Source organism: Botrytis sinoallii (assembly GCF_014898435.1).
Source record: "Botrytis sinoallii strain Bc 23 chromosome Unknown BSIN_030, whole genome shotgun sequence".
In the NCBI taxonomy this organism is placed as follows: domain Eukaryota; kingdom Fungi; phylum Ascomycota; class Leotiomycetes; order Helotiales; family Sclerotiniaceae; genus Botrytis; species Botrytis sinoallii.
This window is the reverse complement of record NW_024066057.1, coordinates 290690-309114: the sequence shown is the minus strand read 5'-3', so window position 1 is coordinate 309114 and position 18425 is coordinate 290690.

Sequence of the window (18425 nt, the reverse complement as noted above, 5' to 3'; positions counted from 1 at the left end):
TTTCTTTGTTTTCTGAAAACCCTTAATTCGAAATCTTTAGTCTTATTCTACTAATCAATTAGTTAATCAGTTTTGGAAAAAGAGTTGAAGAGTTCAATCTACTTAGTAACCCCTTTATTACTCAAGATACAATTAATATTATCTATATATTCAATTAGAATAAAAAATGATACCCCACAATACCCTTTAGCAATTAGAATAAATAACCTAGAATATAAAACAAGACAATTACACCAAAGAAAACAATCCTAAAAGCAAAGATCTTATAGTATTAGCCTTAACTCTTTCTTAATTATATAATAAGCAATTAAAGCTATTAGATCTTCTAGAGATCTTTAGAGAATATACCGAAAAAGAAAAGCTTATTATAAACCTTCAATATTATTGTATTCCAAATTACTTACCTCAAATCAGTTATACAGAAAATCGAATTCCAAGCTAAAACACTAGCTAAAAATCCAATCCCAATTATTATAATATCAATTAAATCAACTTTGTAATTATAGCAAAAGAAGGAGAATGGAATCTAATTAATAAAGGAAAAGCTATTAAGCCTATTCCAATAAACAAAAAGATTGAAATCACTCAAAGAAGGCCTATCCTAATTAAATCAGAAATTCCAAATTCTACTTCTTCTCCTTTTTAATTATTCAAAACAAAAATAAATGAAGTCTTTCAAAAGAATAGAATTAGAAGAGCTAGTTATTGCAGTAGCTACCTATTCTTTAATAATAATATTATTATTATAGTAAACAATCTCTTTATATTATAATTTCTTTAGAAAAAAAAAACTATTTGGAATAATATTATTAAAATTCGAAAGATTCAAAAGGATCAAGAATGGTATAAAGTTATTATTTACAAAATCCCAATAAGAGATTCTCAGAATCGAAAGGAATGGATCTTATTTAAAGGAAATCAAAACCTTTAATCCAGATTTCAAACTAATCGAAACCCCTTTTTGGCTTATACCAGCTTCTAAAAAAAGCTTATTAATGAGAGGGAGCTATAATTATTTCTTTTACCACAAAATCAGAAGCAGAATTAGCTATTCGAAAGCGATTATATATTGCTGGAAGTAGTACAAAAGTAGAAAACTTTTATAAATCGAAACCAACTATATAATACCAAAAGTGTTAAGGGTTTGGATATTAAAATACTTATTATAAAAAAAACCCTTCTTGTGGTTTATATGGAGGCAAGTATATTACATTAGTATATTTGTGTATGGTATATAAACATCAAAGGAAAGTTCTATTAATACTTAGTAGCGAAATGCTTGAACTGTTAAGGGAACCATACAGCAAATTCAAAAACATGTGAAATCTATCAGGTTATTCAATAAAAATCGAATAATACTTATTAATGAATCATATCAATATTCGAATTATTTAAATAAATCTTAATCGGAGTTACAAGCTATAAAGAATGTTCTATAGTTTGTAATAGAACTTAATATCAATCTATTATTATTCAAGAACCTTGAATTATCAAAAATGGAAATGATTATTCAAATGCAAGATCGATTATACACTCTAATTTTATATAAACACTTTTGAGATTCGATTCTAAATACCGATTACGAATACTATTATATATCTCAAAAACCCTTTAATTTTACAATCAACCTTTCTCCCGATTCTCTAAGAGATTCTGATATTCAGATCTTCGATTATCGAAATGGAAATAAAACCTTTCAAATAGTTAATATTACAATGAAGCTAATTAAGCTAAAGAAAAGGGCTTTATAATTGAAAGATGCTTATACAATTCAATAATTATATAAAAACTATTCTCCTAGACAACTTCAATTCTCATTATTTATGGTGGGATTCTTTTTCGGAAAAAAATGGAAACACTAATCAACTAACCGAATGATTTAAAGACCAGAATCTTACTCTTCTTAACAAACCTGGTTTTAGTACCTTTTATCGTATCATCTTCTCAATCCAAATATTATTAACCTTATATTAGTTTCAAAAGAATCGCCTTTCAAATCCAAAACTGGTAAACACTTTTAGATACAGAATCCGATTATACAGAAATATTATTTGAGTTAAAGGGAAAAGAAGCAAGTTTTCTTAATATAATATTGCTAGTTAGATATAATACAAAGCTAGTTAAGTGGAATAAATTCGAATTGATATTGAAATCAGAATCATTATATTCCCCTATTCTCTCTACTCTAATATCAATAATCTCATTTGAAGAGGATTCGCTAAATGGTTTGAAAGAAAGAAATAATTATTCTAATCTGAATCAAGTAGTAAGCGAACTTATAAGGATTATTCAAAAAGCTACTGAAAATTCTATATCTAAAGCTTTGTCGATTAGAAGAGTGAAGTTATGGTGGACCCCCGAATTAATAAATCTTTGAAAGAGTTAGGAAGAGTAAAATAATCAATTAAATTGAATCTAAAAAAACTCAAGCTTTAAAGAAAAATATCGAATTGGTAGAAACAAGTATTTTCAGGTTATTAAAACAGTTAAAAAGAATTATTAAAAGAAATTCCTAAAAAAAGAGGATATACAAACAATATTCAAAGCAATGACTTATACAAAGGATTATCAAAACCAAAGGATATTGGACATTTCAATAGAAAGCTCTTTTGAAGGAAAATGCTCTGCTTTTAGATCAATTCTATTTCTACCTTCTTCTATCACTCCAAAACCACAATAGGAAGGATATAAGTAATCCAAGAAATGGGAATGGCCTAATCTTTCACAAATCGAATTAAATAATGCTTGCTCAGCCAAAAATTTAAGGAAAAACCCCTAGCCCAGATGGAATTATTCAGAAAATCATTATAAAAGTATATAAAGCAATTCCATGGATCTTTTTAATTTATTTAGTAATCTAATCAATTTAGGATATTACCCATAATGCTGGAAACAAGCTATTAAAGCGATTCTAAAGAAATCTTCAAAAACCTGATTATTCAGTCTCAAAAGTATATAGAGTCATTGTATTTCTAAACTATTTGGAAAGATTAGTGAAAGAATTTTAGCTCAAAGATTAGACTATTTAGTAGAAATTATTAATCTATTATACAAAAGTCAAATTGGAGGCCGATAAAAGAAATCAGCAATTGATACAGTCCTTCTTCTAATCATCGAAATCGAAAGAAACAAGTAAATCCACAAAAAGACCTCAGTTCTATTTATAGATATAAAGGGAGCCTTCAATCATATTTCAAGAAATCGATTACTAGATATTTATAAGAAATTGAAAACTGCTAATGAATCTCATCTTCTAGATAGTCTCTTTTCTACAACAAAGATAGTTAAAACTTTCTTTCAATAATCAAATCGAATTCTTTAAGCCTATTTCAACCGGAATATTACAAGGCAGTCCAATTTCTCCAATCCTTTTCCTAATATATATTAGAGAATTATTCTTTTTAAAATCAATTAAATTTCTCTCCTATATTGACGATATTACTTTAATTACAAACTCATCCTTATAGAAAAAGAATATTAGATTTCTTGAGAAAACTACAAAGCAAATCTATGAATTTAGCTCGAAAAGTACGATTTAATTCGATTTAGTAAAGATAGAATTAATGCACTTTTCAGTATTCAAGCTAATCAAAAACTTCCCAATTATATTATTCAATTCGAATATTATTAAACCTTAATTTTTAATTAGATGGTTAGGTATATAATTCAATCCAAATTTTAAATTCAATTAATATATTAATATCCGAATTATACAAGCAAAAGAAGCCTTTTATTAAATGATTTAACTAGCAAATATTAAAAAAAGCCTAAGTCCTAAAGCTTTTCGATAATTATATATAGCTTGTGTGATTAGTATAATTAATTATGGATTAATGATTTGGTAGAGAGGATAAGCCCACTTCAAGGATAAAATACAAGCTCTTCAAAATCTAGCTTTCTGAAAGATATTAGGAGTTTTCAAAACCGTTTCAATTCTTCCAATGGAAATCGAATCGGGATTAAAACCAGCAAATATCTGATTAGACTCAAATATCAAGTAATACGCTTTTCGATTAACAAAACTCTTATTTAAATATTCAATCAATATTGAAAAAGCTATTTTAGCATATCAATATGCTAATTGGGAAGTGATTAACACTCCTTAAAGAAAGTTATATAAGTTAATTCAATTTGATAGAATTAGGAAATCAATTGATAAAAAATTTGATTTATTCTCTCTCGAAAAGATTATCCATTTTCACTTCCCTTTATGGAAAAAGGAAATCCCTTTCAAAGTTAATATTAGCCAGGCTTCAAAAGAAAATGCAGCAATACTCCACAATATCATTCTTAAACACAGAGATCAAAATACTATTTACATTTATACAGATACCTCTTCCACTGAAAAGGGAATAGGTATTGATATAGGGATAGTATCAATACAATCGAATGATCAGATTTCATATCAAGAACAAGTCAATATTGAAAGCAATCACTAGTCTATAATGGAGAGCTATATGGAGTCACCCAAACCATCGAATATGCTAGCTCAATCGCTAATAGTAGAAAGAAGTTCAAGGTCTATTCAGATAATCAAGCAGGCCTTCTTCAATTAAAAACACCCTCAAACCACCCAGAACAAGTATATCAAATTCGAGTAATCAAGGCAGTCAAAGCTATTATAACTAAAGGATCTGAAATATCCTTGAATTGGGTACTAGGGCACATATCAGTTAAAGGGAACAAGCTAGCAGATAAGTTAGCAAAAGAGACTATTACAATACAATTTATCTCGAATGAAATCAGTTTTGGATTGCTAGAAATGATAATCAAAGAATCCTCTCTCAATCAATAGAATTCAATTCTCAATTAATATAAACTCAGATTCAATCAATTGGTATTAATCTATTCAAAACTATTTCTATGGAAAATCGGATTGAAAATTAAGCTATTAATTAGAACCAGTCGAAATACTGCTAGTGCGCTTTTCCAATTGAAATTAGATCACGGATATATCAAATCATATTTATATTGATTCAATCATTCTAATAATAGATGTATATACGGTAATATTGAGATACCACAATATCTCCTAATTAGCTGTTCTATATACAAAACAGAAAGAAAAGAGATATTCCAGAATATACTATTATCGAAAATCACTATACAATTCCTATTGCATACCAAATAGATATCGAATTAGCTATCAAATTTATTAATATCACCAAAATCGCTATGAGGACATAGCATCTAGCAAGGACTCTTAAACAAGAAGTAATAGAGAAAGGAGTAGTAGTGGAAGAGGAGAGAGAAGAAAAGAATGAAGAAGAGGCAGTTGAGGAAATAAGAGGGGGGCTTGACCTCCTCACAATTTCTTGATCGTTAGAATTTTCTTATTATATGTAATGCGTATAATGAGTGGGCACTGTTCCTTAGTATTTGTTTTCATTTCCCTAATAAGATCATAACCAATATTGTAAATCAAAAAGTTACCTGTTGGGCCCATCGGGCCCAGCCGTTCTATATAGTCTTAGACTGAAGGTGGACGTAAATTCAATCAATCAATCAATCAATCAATCAACTGGGTTTGGTAAAGTTAGGTGACCAGTTAGATTACTATCCTAAGGTTCAATAGAAGGTTCGGCTTGTAGTTTTGGATTGAGTCCGATAGGAAGATAAGCCCATTTCGTGGATATGAATAATTATATCTTATTAATCTGATATTCCAAAAGCTGTTCTGTAGTCCAATCGTAATACTCTTTACAGAGAAATGCTTTTATTAAAGTATTATCGAGATTTGCATTCATATTGATATAAACTCTATGACGTCGTAAGATCTTACAAAAGTTATATAGTATCAACTTATCAATGTTTCTGAATAAGGCTTGTTGAATAAGCTCGAAATCGAATGTAACTATATTCTGAAGAGATGTGTTGGTAATCTCTGTATTCGAGTATACAGCTGTTCGAAAAAGAAAGTATTTATCGATCTGGTGCTTTATTCCTATTTTGAATATATATCCTTTGTAAAACTGCTTAGTTTTATTGAAATCTTTTGGAAAGGAATAATTCTGAGATTCTTTTTTGAACTTTAAATCCTTAGTAGTTTCCTGAGTTTTTCTTTTTTTAGCTACTACTTTGTCAAGAATATAGGGATTGAAAGAAGTAGGAGGATAAGGAGGAGTACTGATTATATCATCGTAAAGAGAAGTCTTGAACTTTTATTATAGAGGATTGGTATTATTAGTTATTGTATCAATAAATCCTCCTATGCTGGTGGATTGATTAAATGGAACAGATTTCTTGCTAATTGCTTAAAACTAGTATTAGTGCTTGCCCGGGATATTATAATACTGACAACAGGAAATAAAAGAAATAAAATAAAAAGGGATTCGGAATAAATAATTAAGTAATTTGTGATATCATTAATTAGTGTTGATTCGAGAGAGATACGGAAGATGTGGTTCCCACTATCAATAGGCCCCTAAATGTCTATTTGTATTCAATCTAAAGAGCTAGCTAATAAGGGGAAATAGTAGGCCTTATATAGGCACTACTGAAAGAGCTAGTCTCCTTCGCATTCGCCTAAATACCTTTGATACAGTAGCCATTGTATTGAAGTCATTCTTTTGAAGTGAATTCCCTTGTTCACATATATATATCTCACCTAATACCTATCTCTTACATTGTAATAATATATTCTACCTTACAAAAGAATCTCATTGTAGTAAAAGCAATCCAATTCTAAAAAGAAATTCTTTATTCCTGTTTTTACCTATCCAAAACAAATCTTTCTATAGTTTTTATAATCTTTGTGCCTTTTGTATCTCTTCATCTTTGTCTTTGCCTTTATCTTTATCTTTTTCTTTATCTTTATCTATATCTTCATTTCATCCTCTTTTCCTACTATAACTAATATACCAAACACTTCAAGCACTAATTCATCACCACCTGTTTTGCCTGAAATACTTAGAGCTGAAATCAATAACACTTTTAATCAATAACAGTGGATTATAGGAAAGCTATTTAGCCTTCAGAATCATAAACTTTATAGTTCCTTTTCTTTATTGATATTAACACAAAATCAATAGGATTATCTTAACCATCTATACAATATTATTAATCACATATTCGATTCATTCTTTATTACTCAATAAATACTTAAACAAAACTTAATTACAAAGCATCTCCTTAAAACTACTATAAATAATTAATTAAGTATTTAACTTTAATTAACTCAATTATTACAATCTCAACTTATATAAAACCCATTAAGTACTCCTATCCAAGGTAGGGCTGGCTGATAATAAACTTCAAAAAACCCTGAATCCCTTTGAGGGAAGAAAACAGGATTGATATCTCGACAAGAGGAATACACTGTCTGAAAGCAAGGTTTAAAAATCTGTTAGATAATCGATCTGATTGTTTTCGATACAAAAAGAAAGAAGCTTTTATATTTAGCCTTTTTTATTGATAACTATCGTAGGTCATGAGCTAGTATATGAGTATATAGTATATAAGAGGGAATAGACTAATATTAGTCTATTATGGGAAGCTGGCTCGTATTAACAACTAAATAGCTATGAAACACGTGATTTTCATGAAACAGTATATTGATATTCTTATTTTCTTTTTCTATATTCGAGGGGAAAAGGCCTTATTTTATGCTTTTTCCTACTAATCTAGACGCGAATCATATCACACTATTACAGCTAGCAGCTGAAGCTCAGCTGGATGTGATCTGTTTACAGGAGCCAAGACTATACTGGAATTCAACCACGCAAAATCACAATGTATACGATCGATATCAGCCGATCGATAACTGGAACCTCCAGGGAGACTTGAGGAGAACGAACAAGGCCCTTGGGTTATAATATATATACGAAAAGGTGTGCACTTGAAAGTAGAGCAAATGGGTCGACTCGAAAACAGAGACCTACTTTAGATATGAGTCAATGAATACTCGATCCTGAATGTCTATAAAACTTTGTGTACTTTGGATATTATTAATTATATTATACACTTGATTTTAAATAAGTGTATGATTATAGGAGGGGATTTTAATGCAAAGCATGAGCTGTGGGAACTGGGGGTGATCATAGCTAATCAAGGGTGCAGCTTGCAATATGGGCAAACAAATAGGGCATAGAGTTTATAGATACCCTAGGCATACCTATTTATGTAAGAGGGTATATGCTAGACCTAACTTTCTCCAATGTATTATTCGCTTATATAGAGATGCTGAAAGAACTCCACTGTGGATCTGATTATATTATTCAGGTTACCAATCTAGCAAACCGCGGAACAACAGAGTGGGATCAGTATTACTACCAGATAAAGGAAACGGATTTGCTGAGATTGGATGGACTAATAGCCAATCAGCTAGTCCACCTCAGTAATGTAGATATCCAGATCATAATTGAGATTGAGATTTATGTTAGTGAGCTTGCGAAAGTGTTAGACAAGTCAATCCGAATGGTTAGCAAGATCAATCGAAAGGCAGGGAAAGCCTTGTTATAGTGGACGGATGAGTGTAGAGAAGCTTATCGAGTATATATAGAAGTATGGAGGGGAATGGATTTGGAAAGGAAGACTTATACTACATACTTTTTACAAAAGTAGTGCGACAAGCCAAGAGATCCTATTAGGCTATGTGTTTAGATAAGGTTAAGGACAATAAAGAACTCTATCGAATTATAGGATAGTATAAGTTGACCCCCGAAAGTAATACGAAATCCCCCTTTCTAATAATCGATAAGCAGGAGATCTGTAATACAAGAAAAAAAGCGGATATTCTATTTATAGCGATTCTGGATCAATTCAAGGTGGACAATGATTTTTCAAATGATCTACTATATAATTAAACATATAAGGGGACCTTTCTCTGAAAAAAAACAATTTCGGCTAAAGAAATAGAAAAGTATGTTATAGGAGCCTCGTATATTACATCAGGAATAAATCGAGCCACTATGCATCTCTTTAAGGTATACTGGCTGAATGTTAAGTCACTAATCCAGAAGATATTTGCATTATATTTAATACTAAATTATTATCCAGAAGGATAGAAGCTAGCGGAGGTAATAATGATTCCTAAGGTAAACAAAAAAAACAAAACGTTATTGTAGTTGTAGCAACTAATAGCTTTGATTTTCTATATCGGAAAGGGTCTTGAATAATATATAGCTAATCAAATATCTTAGATAGCTTTAAGATATAAAGTAATCAGCCTACAATATTACGGAGTGCTCCCTAGAAGATCAGGGATAGATCTAATAGCTGTTTTTACTCATGATGTGAAGCTTATATTAGTAATTGATAATATAGTTTCGATTATTACTATAGATATATAGAAAGTTTTTGATACTCTCTTGAAATGTTAACTTTTGAGCCGAATGATTAAACAAGGGTGGTCAACTTTATTACTCAAGCTGATAGATTTATTCTTTACAAATAGAAAAGTCAGAATGAGATTCAAAGGTATTACAACTAAAGAGTATTTAGTAGTATGCAGTATTTCTTAGGGGTCCCTATTATTATTTATACTCTATATACTCTATCTTGCTGAGCTTTTCAATCGAGATATGAAATTCCGTTTTAGCTATACAAATGATATTACGATCTACTACTCTTTCAAGTATTTCTCTACGAATGCTAGGATTCTGCAACAATAAGTATAGCAGATTATCAGATAGGGTAAGAAGAACAGAATCCTATTCACCTCTAAGAAGTTCGAACTACTTTATATTATTAGACAATATGATACTATTAATCTACTATTAGTAATGAATCCAGATCTGATAATCACTCTAGTACTAATTGCAATGAGTGGAAATGCTTAGTCTATTTTGAGATAGCTAGGCATCTTCTTCGATTGCCGGCTCTCGTTCTTACAATACATCAAAACACGTACAGCGAAAGCTATGAAAATAGCCTTGTATATCAGATCGATCGCCTGCACTATACATAGGCCGCCAGCTTCCTCTCTAAGAAAAGCAGTGATCACCTGTATTCTCCCAATAGCACTATTCGGCACGGAAATATGGTACGCTAGTAAACATAAGCCTAGCCTAAGCCAAAGCGATCCAAGTATAAGTGTAGGTATAAAAGGTCATCTCCGTTGTATCAATAGAATGATCAATATTGCTGCAAGAGGAGCAATCCCAATATATAAGACTATACCGATCGCAGCTCTTATCAAAGAAGCAGGCCTATCATTGGGGATAATCGCGTTAGAACATACCAAACTGCAATTCGCATTCCGATTAAAAACAATTGATAATCAATACTTGCTAGTAAATCGTTTAAAACCAGTAATACAAAAACGTAAACGAGAAGCAGGTATAATAAAAGGGCCTCTTACAAGAATCTAACAGCTCAGTTATCTCATCCCAGAGATGCAACACTTGAAGCTACTCTGTTTGCACTTTTCGAGTGGTTGTAGAACAAATCCACAGAAGGATTAATTAAGAAGAAATAGTTTAAGCCTTCAAAAATAATAGCAACAATTCCTATCCGAAGATTACACAATCTTTTCTAACAGATTAAAACAAATCATTAATCGCAAACTTATATTAACTATAGATATACAATATATTGCAATAGTATTCAAATAGTCTCCGGATTTAAGCAAATCCGAAGCGACTCATATATATTCGATATAGAAGTAATAAAAGTATAATACGAATTAAAGCATCTAATCACTATACTTGAAGATCCCTTGAACAGCCAGATCTGGATATATATTGACAGTACATCAGTTATCTAGGGTATACACAGAAACACACTGTCTACAACACAATAAGCCTTCCATAAATATCACAAAGCAATAAAACAATTCGATATCAGGATAAAGTGATTACCTGGATATATGGAAATCGAAGGTAATGAGGAAACAGATCGTTTAGTAAACACAGATGTAATTGGGCTTATGGACTAGACAATCGACAAGCTATCAACAATCAGTGGGGTCCGAACAATTATCTGTCAGAAGCGTTTATATACAGAATCTACCTGGTGGGAAAAGATAAACTTCTCTCTCTCCACTAACTACAAAGAGTGATCTCCTAGATACAATACAAAAGAACCAAAGGAACTTATTCTATCAAAAGCAATCTTACATCGATTAATAATTATGAAAACAGGCCATAGTGATTACATTACTTACCATCAGCGATTTGGTTATCAAAACAATAAACTGAACTGCTCATACAACAACACTAAGGAATTATATCACTTTTTTAAATGCATTATAAATAACCTAAAGCGTTCAGACTGGCCCCTTGCCCCTATAGAAATGTAATCTAACAAGCAGGCGATCACATATATCAAGAAACTCTTACACACACCTAGCAAGCTCACTCAGCTGATTACCAATTCAAAATTCTATACTCAAATCTATTCTAATTACTAAAGAACTTTTAAAAAGCAACAATCTTTTCAACAAAACTTGCTGCCCATCCCTTATAAACTTATCATTCAACTGATCATTCGAATATACTACACCCTAAAAACCGCAAATCCAATATATAATACAAGAGCCCTACTGCTCAACTAAACAAATAATAACCTACTCTCGCTTTTTCTCCTCTATTATAGGGATCGAAGCTTACAACGAGCCTATCCACCTGGGAACCAAGCTCTACCTCAATAACAACCCGGATCAAACGTTCCCTTCTGGAAACAGAAGCGGATCGCACCCGCAGAGAAGCGAATAGCCCCTAGCATTAAAATTAAATTGCTAAATTCGGTTGTGACAATCACGCCGCTCAAATAGTTCCTTATCTTAGCACGTTTAAATACCCTTAGGGAGGTCCAAAACAGACGTTAATTAATATAAATAAATAAAATAAATAAATAAATCCTACTAATCTAGCTTTCCACTTTCGTTTATTTCTCGTAGATCTCTTCCTAATCCGGCCATTCCATCAAATAAAGCTTTTCTTTCTTATTCCTTATTCGATTTCGCTAGTACTATGTCGATCTTACTACGAATGGATTGAAAGAACTAATAAAGAGCTAATAAAGAATTGATTTTCAGGCCGTTCTGGGCTAAGAGCTCTCTTAAGCGACGATCATGTGATTTGATCATGTGATCCTGTGATTCGCTCTTAGTATACTATATGAATATAGAAATATATATATAAAAAGATATATTATTATATTATTTTTTATATAAAAACAATAATAATAAAAGAAAATTATAATCAAAAGCATAACGTAGTTTAACACCGAGTGGCCCATATCACCGAGTGGTCCACTTTCACCTCAATTTACACTTTCAAACTCATATTATTCAACAACAATTGAATCAATTGATTGAAACTATTAAGAATCTAATAATCTAGGATCTATTATATTATTTTGACAGGTTCTTGCATTATGTCCTATCTTTCCGTATTTACTATAATATCGATTAGAAGATACTTCCTTATTAGAATTTCCCTCTTTTTGATATTTATCATGTTGAATCTGAATATCAATCTCTTATTGAGATAATATATCAAGAGTCTCTTGTCCAATAAATACTCCTTCTTAATGTAATTGGGTTTTTTTCATGTATCGACGTTTGCTTAATGCCTTATTTGCTATTCGAAGTATATAAATCTTTACATTTAAAAGTATATTCTTATAAGCTAATCTCTTTGTATCTTTAGCTAAAGCTAATACAGTCTCAAATATAGATATAGAAAAACTTGATTGATAACAAGTTATTCGAGATTTAATTAATATTGATTGAAAAAGAGCTTTAGTTGGGTTATAAGAGATTTGAGAGATTCATTAATCTAAATTAAAAGAGGAGGGGGTAAATATACAAATTCGAATATCTAATTTTGAGAGCATAGCTTTAGGATTAAATAGAATTAAATCTATTCCTCGAAACCCTGATTTTATATTCTGAGAGGTAATTGATTCTTCGTATACAGCTTTGAAAGCTATAAAGAATTCAACTTTCGAAATATAATTGATATATATCTTAATGAATCCATCAATCTAAGTACTATATAAATATTTCAGGTTAATAAAACAGCTCACATCAAGTAATTGAATTAAATAACTTGAATGTAATAGTAAACACACACATTTAATGTTATTCTCTTTGCAGTATACTTGAAAAGCTCTTGATTCATAGCTTTTATACCTATTTAATACTAACATTCGATATTTACCCTTTCTTTGATTCTTAGTATACTTATTGAAATATTTCAATTATTTTAAATCTATTTTATTATTTGTTTATCCATTAGATATAGATTTAATAGCCCAATCCATAGGAAAATCGGTTTCTGTATATTAATTAGAAAGATAAACCTATCCTTGAATCACTAGAAATGGGGATATAGTTTCACTTTCTCTATTATTATATATAATCGCTGTAGCCCATTCCTTATTGTTTAATTATATTGCCTTGCTTCTGTCATTTCGTTTAGTACTTGTTATTACCATTTTAGAATATATTTGTCAGAAATAGACAGCAAGTTACGCATAAGGAGTGATATATTGAAATATGTATATCCAATCTATATATCCGGGAAGTCCGAAGAAGGAGTTTTATAGTGGTGTGCACGTACCACACACGTACTACATATGTGATTTCCAACATCCCCTCTATAGTAGGAATCTACTATCTAAATCACATAAACTCTTTATATATACATATTTATAAAAAGCCTCATTAACTCTTATAACAATACTAATATTCCAGAATTGCCTATAATGTTTATATCTCTAATAGAGTTTAACAGCTCTACGATTTAATATTATATTGTAATATAAGAGTATTCTTTATCTGAATCCTATTTTCTCTATCTATGTCAGATCGAATCCAATCCATCTAGCAGTTCGAATATCAATCTGTTTTTGTAAAATCCTTTTCGTATATATATCAACAGATTGCTTTGGATTCGTTATCTTCGAATCATAAAATCACCTTTTCAGTATAATAAACAATCCAAATCCAATCTCATATGAACAAACCTCCAGCTTATCTATTACCTCATATGGTTTTCTTAAAATGATCAATTTGATCAATTTGATCAATTCATAATAAATTGATCAATTCGACCAATTTGGATAATTTTTAATAAATTCGATAGATCTAGTGAATATAGTGAATCTAATGAATCTAATGAAATTATTGAAATAGATGTATTTAGTGATTTTTATCAATTTGGTTAATTTGGTCAATTTGGTTAATTTGGTCAATTTAGTCAATTTGATCAATTTGGTTAATTTGAGTTAAATCAACCAAATCGATTAAGGTGACTGATTTGATCAAATATAACTATTGATTCTCTTTGATATATTCGTATTCAGTATTCTAGATCCAATCCTAGACCTTTTTTATGAGTTATAAAGCCAGAGTATGTGAGCTGTTTTATAAGAATATCAACTATCTGTTCAATTTCTGAAATCTATATGATATATAGTCTTTTAATATCAACCATATCTTTTCGAATATAGTGCTATCGAATGTCGATGTGCTTTGCTTTACTATGGAACTTATTCTCTTGTATCCAATCAACTCTACTAGTGTTGTCGTAGTATAAAGTTAGGATAAAGGGCTCTTCCTTAAAGCATTCTCCTAAGTCTTTTATTAGCTTTTCTATTTAAGCTAATTCTTTTGTACTTTTATTTATTACTATAATCTCAGCTTTTATTATATAGAGAGATATCGATTTCTGTTTTATTAAAGACTATATTATAGCTCCTTCATATCTAATAAAAGCTATTTCTTAAACAGATTTTCTATTAACTACAAATCCCTAAGTCGAATCTGTATAAGCTCGATATTTGTATACAAGTATGTTTAATCGATTTGAATAGACTATACCTATTAAATATATATTAGCAAGATATTAAAGCAAGTGTTTCGCAAGCATTAAATGATTTTCCCTTAATATATATATAATATAAGCAAACTAGTTAATAGTGTATACTATATCAGATCGAATATAGTTCGAGAGATAGACAGTGCTACCAATAATCTGAAGATATAGTATTGTATTGTTTTAACAAAAGAATTCATTTTTGTTTATATCTTGTATAATTATATCAAAAGATAAGAGCAAATCTTTTATATCAATAAGGTCGATCCCAAATCTTTATAAGATCTTTTTCGTATAATTCGATTGATATATTTTAAATGATCAATTTTATTAATATTATTCTATTTGAATATCTAGGAATATATTAGTTTCGCCTAAGTCTTTATATTTCTATCGACTTCCGATTATCTTTTTTATTGAATTCATGTTAATATGATTTTTTATTATTAGTAGATTATTTATATATAATAGAATATATACTCCTTTTTCTATAAAGAAATTCGAATCTGCTATCGATTCTTTAAGTCTAATTTCTTTAAAGAATTTTCGAATCACAATTCACCAAACTCTTAGCATTTATTTTAAGCTATAAAGTGACTTTTTTAGTTTGAGGTATGGTTTGCTTTTGAGTTTGATTTCAGGAAAGATTTTTTTAAAAAATTCTGATATTTTTATAAGGATTTCTGTATTCGTTAGTTTATTATTCAAAAAAGCAATATCAATATCTATATTATCAATCTCTAGATTTTCTATTACAGTTTTTGCTAGTAAAATGTATAATATCGAGTATCTTACTATATTAGTAAAAGTCTTTTAATAATTTATTTTATATTCTTGAAGATACTCTTTAATTATTAGTCTTGCTTTTCTCCTAGTCAACTTGTTAAAACGATTTAGTTTATTTTTTAGAATATATCTATTATTTAATAATTTTTGATCTATAGGTATAGCTTTATTTATGATTTCGAAGATATTATTATTCTTGAGATTTTGTAATTCATTTTTGATTACTTTTATTTATATTTAGGTATCCCCTTATATAGTATTTTCAAGTTTTATTGATTTCTTAAGTATTGAATTATAATCACTAATTAGAAGATCTTTAGAATATATAGAGGCAATATATAGTATAATTATATACTAAATAATCTAATCACTAAAAATCTTTCTCAATTGTTTCTTGTAACTTTTATTTAGAGTATTTTGGATTAGAGTAATTATTAGAATAGGTCTAGCTTTTGAAATCTCTATAACTATTTGTACTCTTTATTTTGAAGATAGAGGTACTTATATATTTTGTATTGAATATCTAGTTCCCTATAGTTATTATTATTATAATATTTGTAAAAATAAATCCAAGCTTTCTTTTATTCATTTTGAATCTAAACTTTCTTTTATTTATTGATATATATATTTTCTTATATATCTTTTTGTATTGTTAATTATATTCTTCTTTTTATAGCCTTTTATTTATTATATAAATAAGATTTCCTTTTCCTCTTTATTCTAAACAATTCTGGAATACTTTTTTCTTTGAATTCTTTAAATGGATATCTGTATTTATTGAAATCAGCATCTACTATTCTAATAATAGTTTTGATATAAAGATTGAGAAGGCAATAAATATTATTTCTATTCATTCTAATCATAATATACTTTCCTTTGAGTATTCTAGACTCGAATTTCTTAGTTATTAGGTTTGATTGCTAGGGATTCCTGGCTTACACTTTACAATCAAATATCCTAAGCTTCTTAAAGTCAGACTGTTTGCTGTATATAGTCTTGTATAGTATTATCGCTATAAAGAACATCCCTGCCTTTTCAAAAGATAATACTTTGATAAATAATCTGTTTTTCAGATATACAATATATTTAATAATAAGTTCCCACATACTAGACTTGATATCTGATTTGCTCAACAGTGATTTCGCTATAGTATTGATATCTTGAATCTTCTTTTCAGTTACTTTATTTATAGAATGCTTTCCAAAGGGTAAGGGTTCGAATATCAATCCTCTCTTTCCAATCTCTATTTGAAAAGATATTTCAAATTCACCTTTTCCATTATCTATTCTAATAATAACAACCTTGCAATTGAATTCTTTCTCAATCTAATTGATGAAATCTATTAGTATGGGTATAACAATCTCTGTAGATTTATTCTTTATAAATCTAAGTCAAGTTTCTTTTGTTGTATTATCAACAATTACAATAAAGTATCTGTTTCCATTTTCAAAAGATTCTTGAATCTCTAATAGATTTATATATAAGTGTTATAATTTTGTAGGTATATGGATAGCTATGTGTTTATTGAAATGCTTATTTATCCTTTTTGCAAAACAAGGTTTGTAAGCTTTTCGATCAGCACTTTTCTTTCTTTTAGTATAATGCAACCCATTTGAAGCTTTCTTTAACTTATCCATCTGGTTGTAGTTGAGATGATCTAAATGTCGATATATAATCTCAGCTTTATTGTTATTTGTATCAATCTTTTCTGTTTCTGAGTCTATATTCACTATATATGCTTATTGAATAAATGGTTGTTGAACGATATAATTACCATTGATGTGTCTTGCAGTCATTTCTAGCTAATCATTTTTCCAGCATAATACTGAACCCCCTTCGAAGATGACTTTTCTATTTGTTTTAATAAGTGTTTTAACTAAAATGAATTGATTATTCCGAAAGTCCTTGATATACTAGATATTTCTTAATATAGAGTTTCCAATAGTGGCTGTTCTGTATATAGTATTTATAAAATATACATTATTCGTAGTTTTGATTCTTTGTGGAGTACCCCATTGTATAATATTAGAAAGATTTTCAATAGAACTAGTAAAGTAATAAGAGGCTCCCAAATCAAGAATCTATATATCATTTTGGACTTTAGCATATATTGCAGTATTAGGATATAGGGAACCAGTATATTTATCTGCTATAGCTACTTACGCAAAACCATCATTCTCAATATTTTTATTTGAATACCAGGCTTCTCTGACTTTATTATACTTCTAACAAACATCTTATTAATATCCTTTCTTTTTATAGAATTTGCAAATATAAGATCCAGCCTTAATAGTTTTGCTAGAACTTGGCAAAGTATTGTTGCCTTTCTCAGGCATATATTTTCTTTCATTTTTATGATATTCTTTATATCCTTTTCCGTTCCTTCCTTGAGCTCTTTTATTGCCTCTTTCTCTTATATTTCCTTATATAGCATTAGTTATTACTGAATAACTTATTATACCTCAAGGAATTCTTTTAGTTTATTGTAGGGCATATAGTATATCTCGTATATTCATATTTGATAATGTAATAAAGTTTCACTGTATCTGTCAGACTTCTATATCTAGTAGTGTACTCAAAAGATGAGAGTAGACCTTTATTTCGGATAGAAGTTGTATTGTTACAGATAATTTATATTGATAATCGAGGAATCGATCGAAAAAGAATTGAATCGTTTCTATTTTAAGATCGAATTGCTTGCGAATAAACTATTATCAGAAATTCTAAACATATTGAAGATTCGCATTATTATTGAACATTAAAAGTTTCGCCCAAATTCCTATAATATCTTCTGCATCAATTGTATACATAAGTTAAAAACAGTATATAGGAATAATACAGGAATTGATGATAAAGAATACAATTCCTACTTTT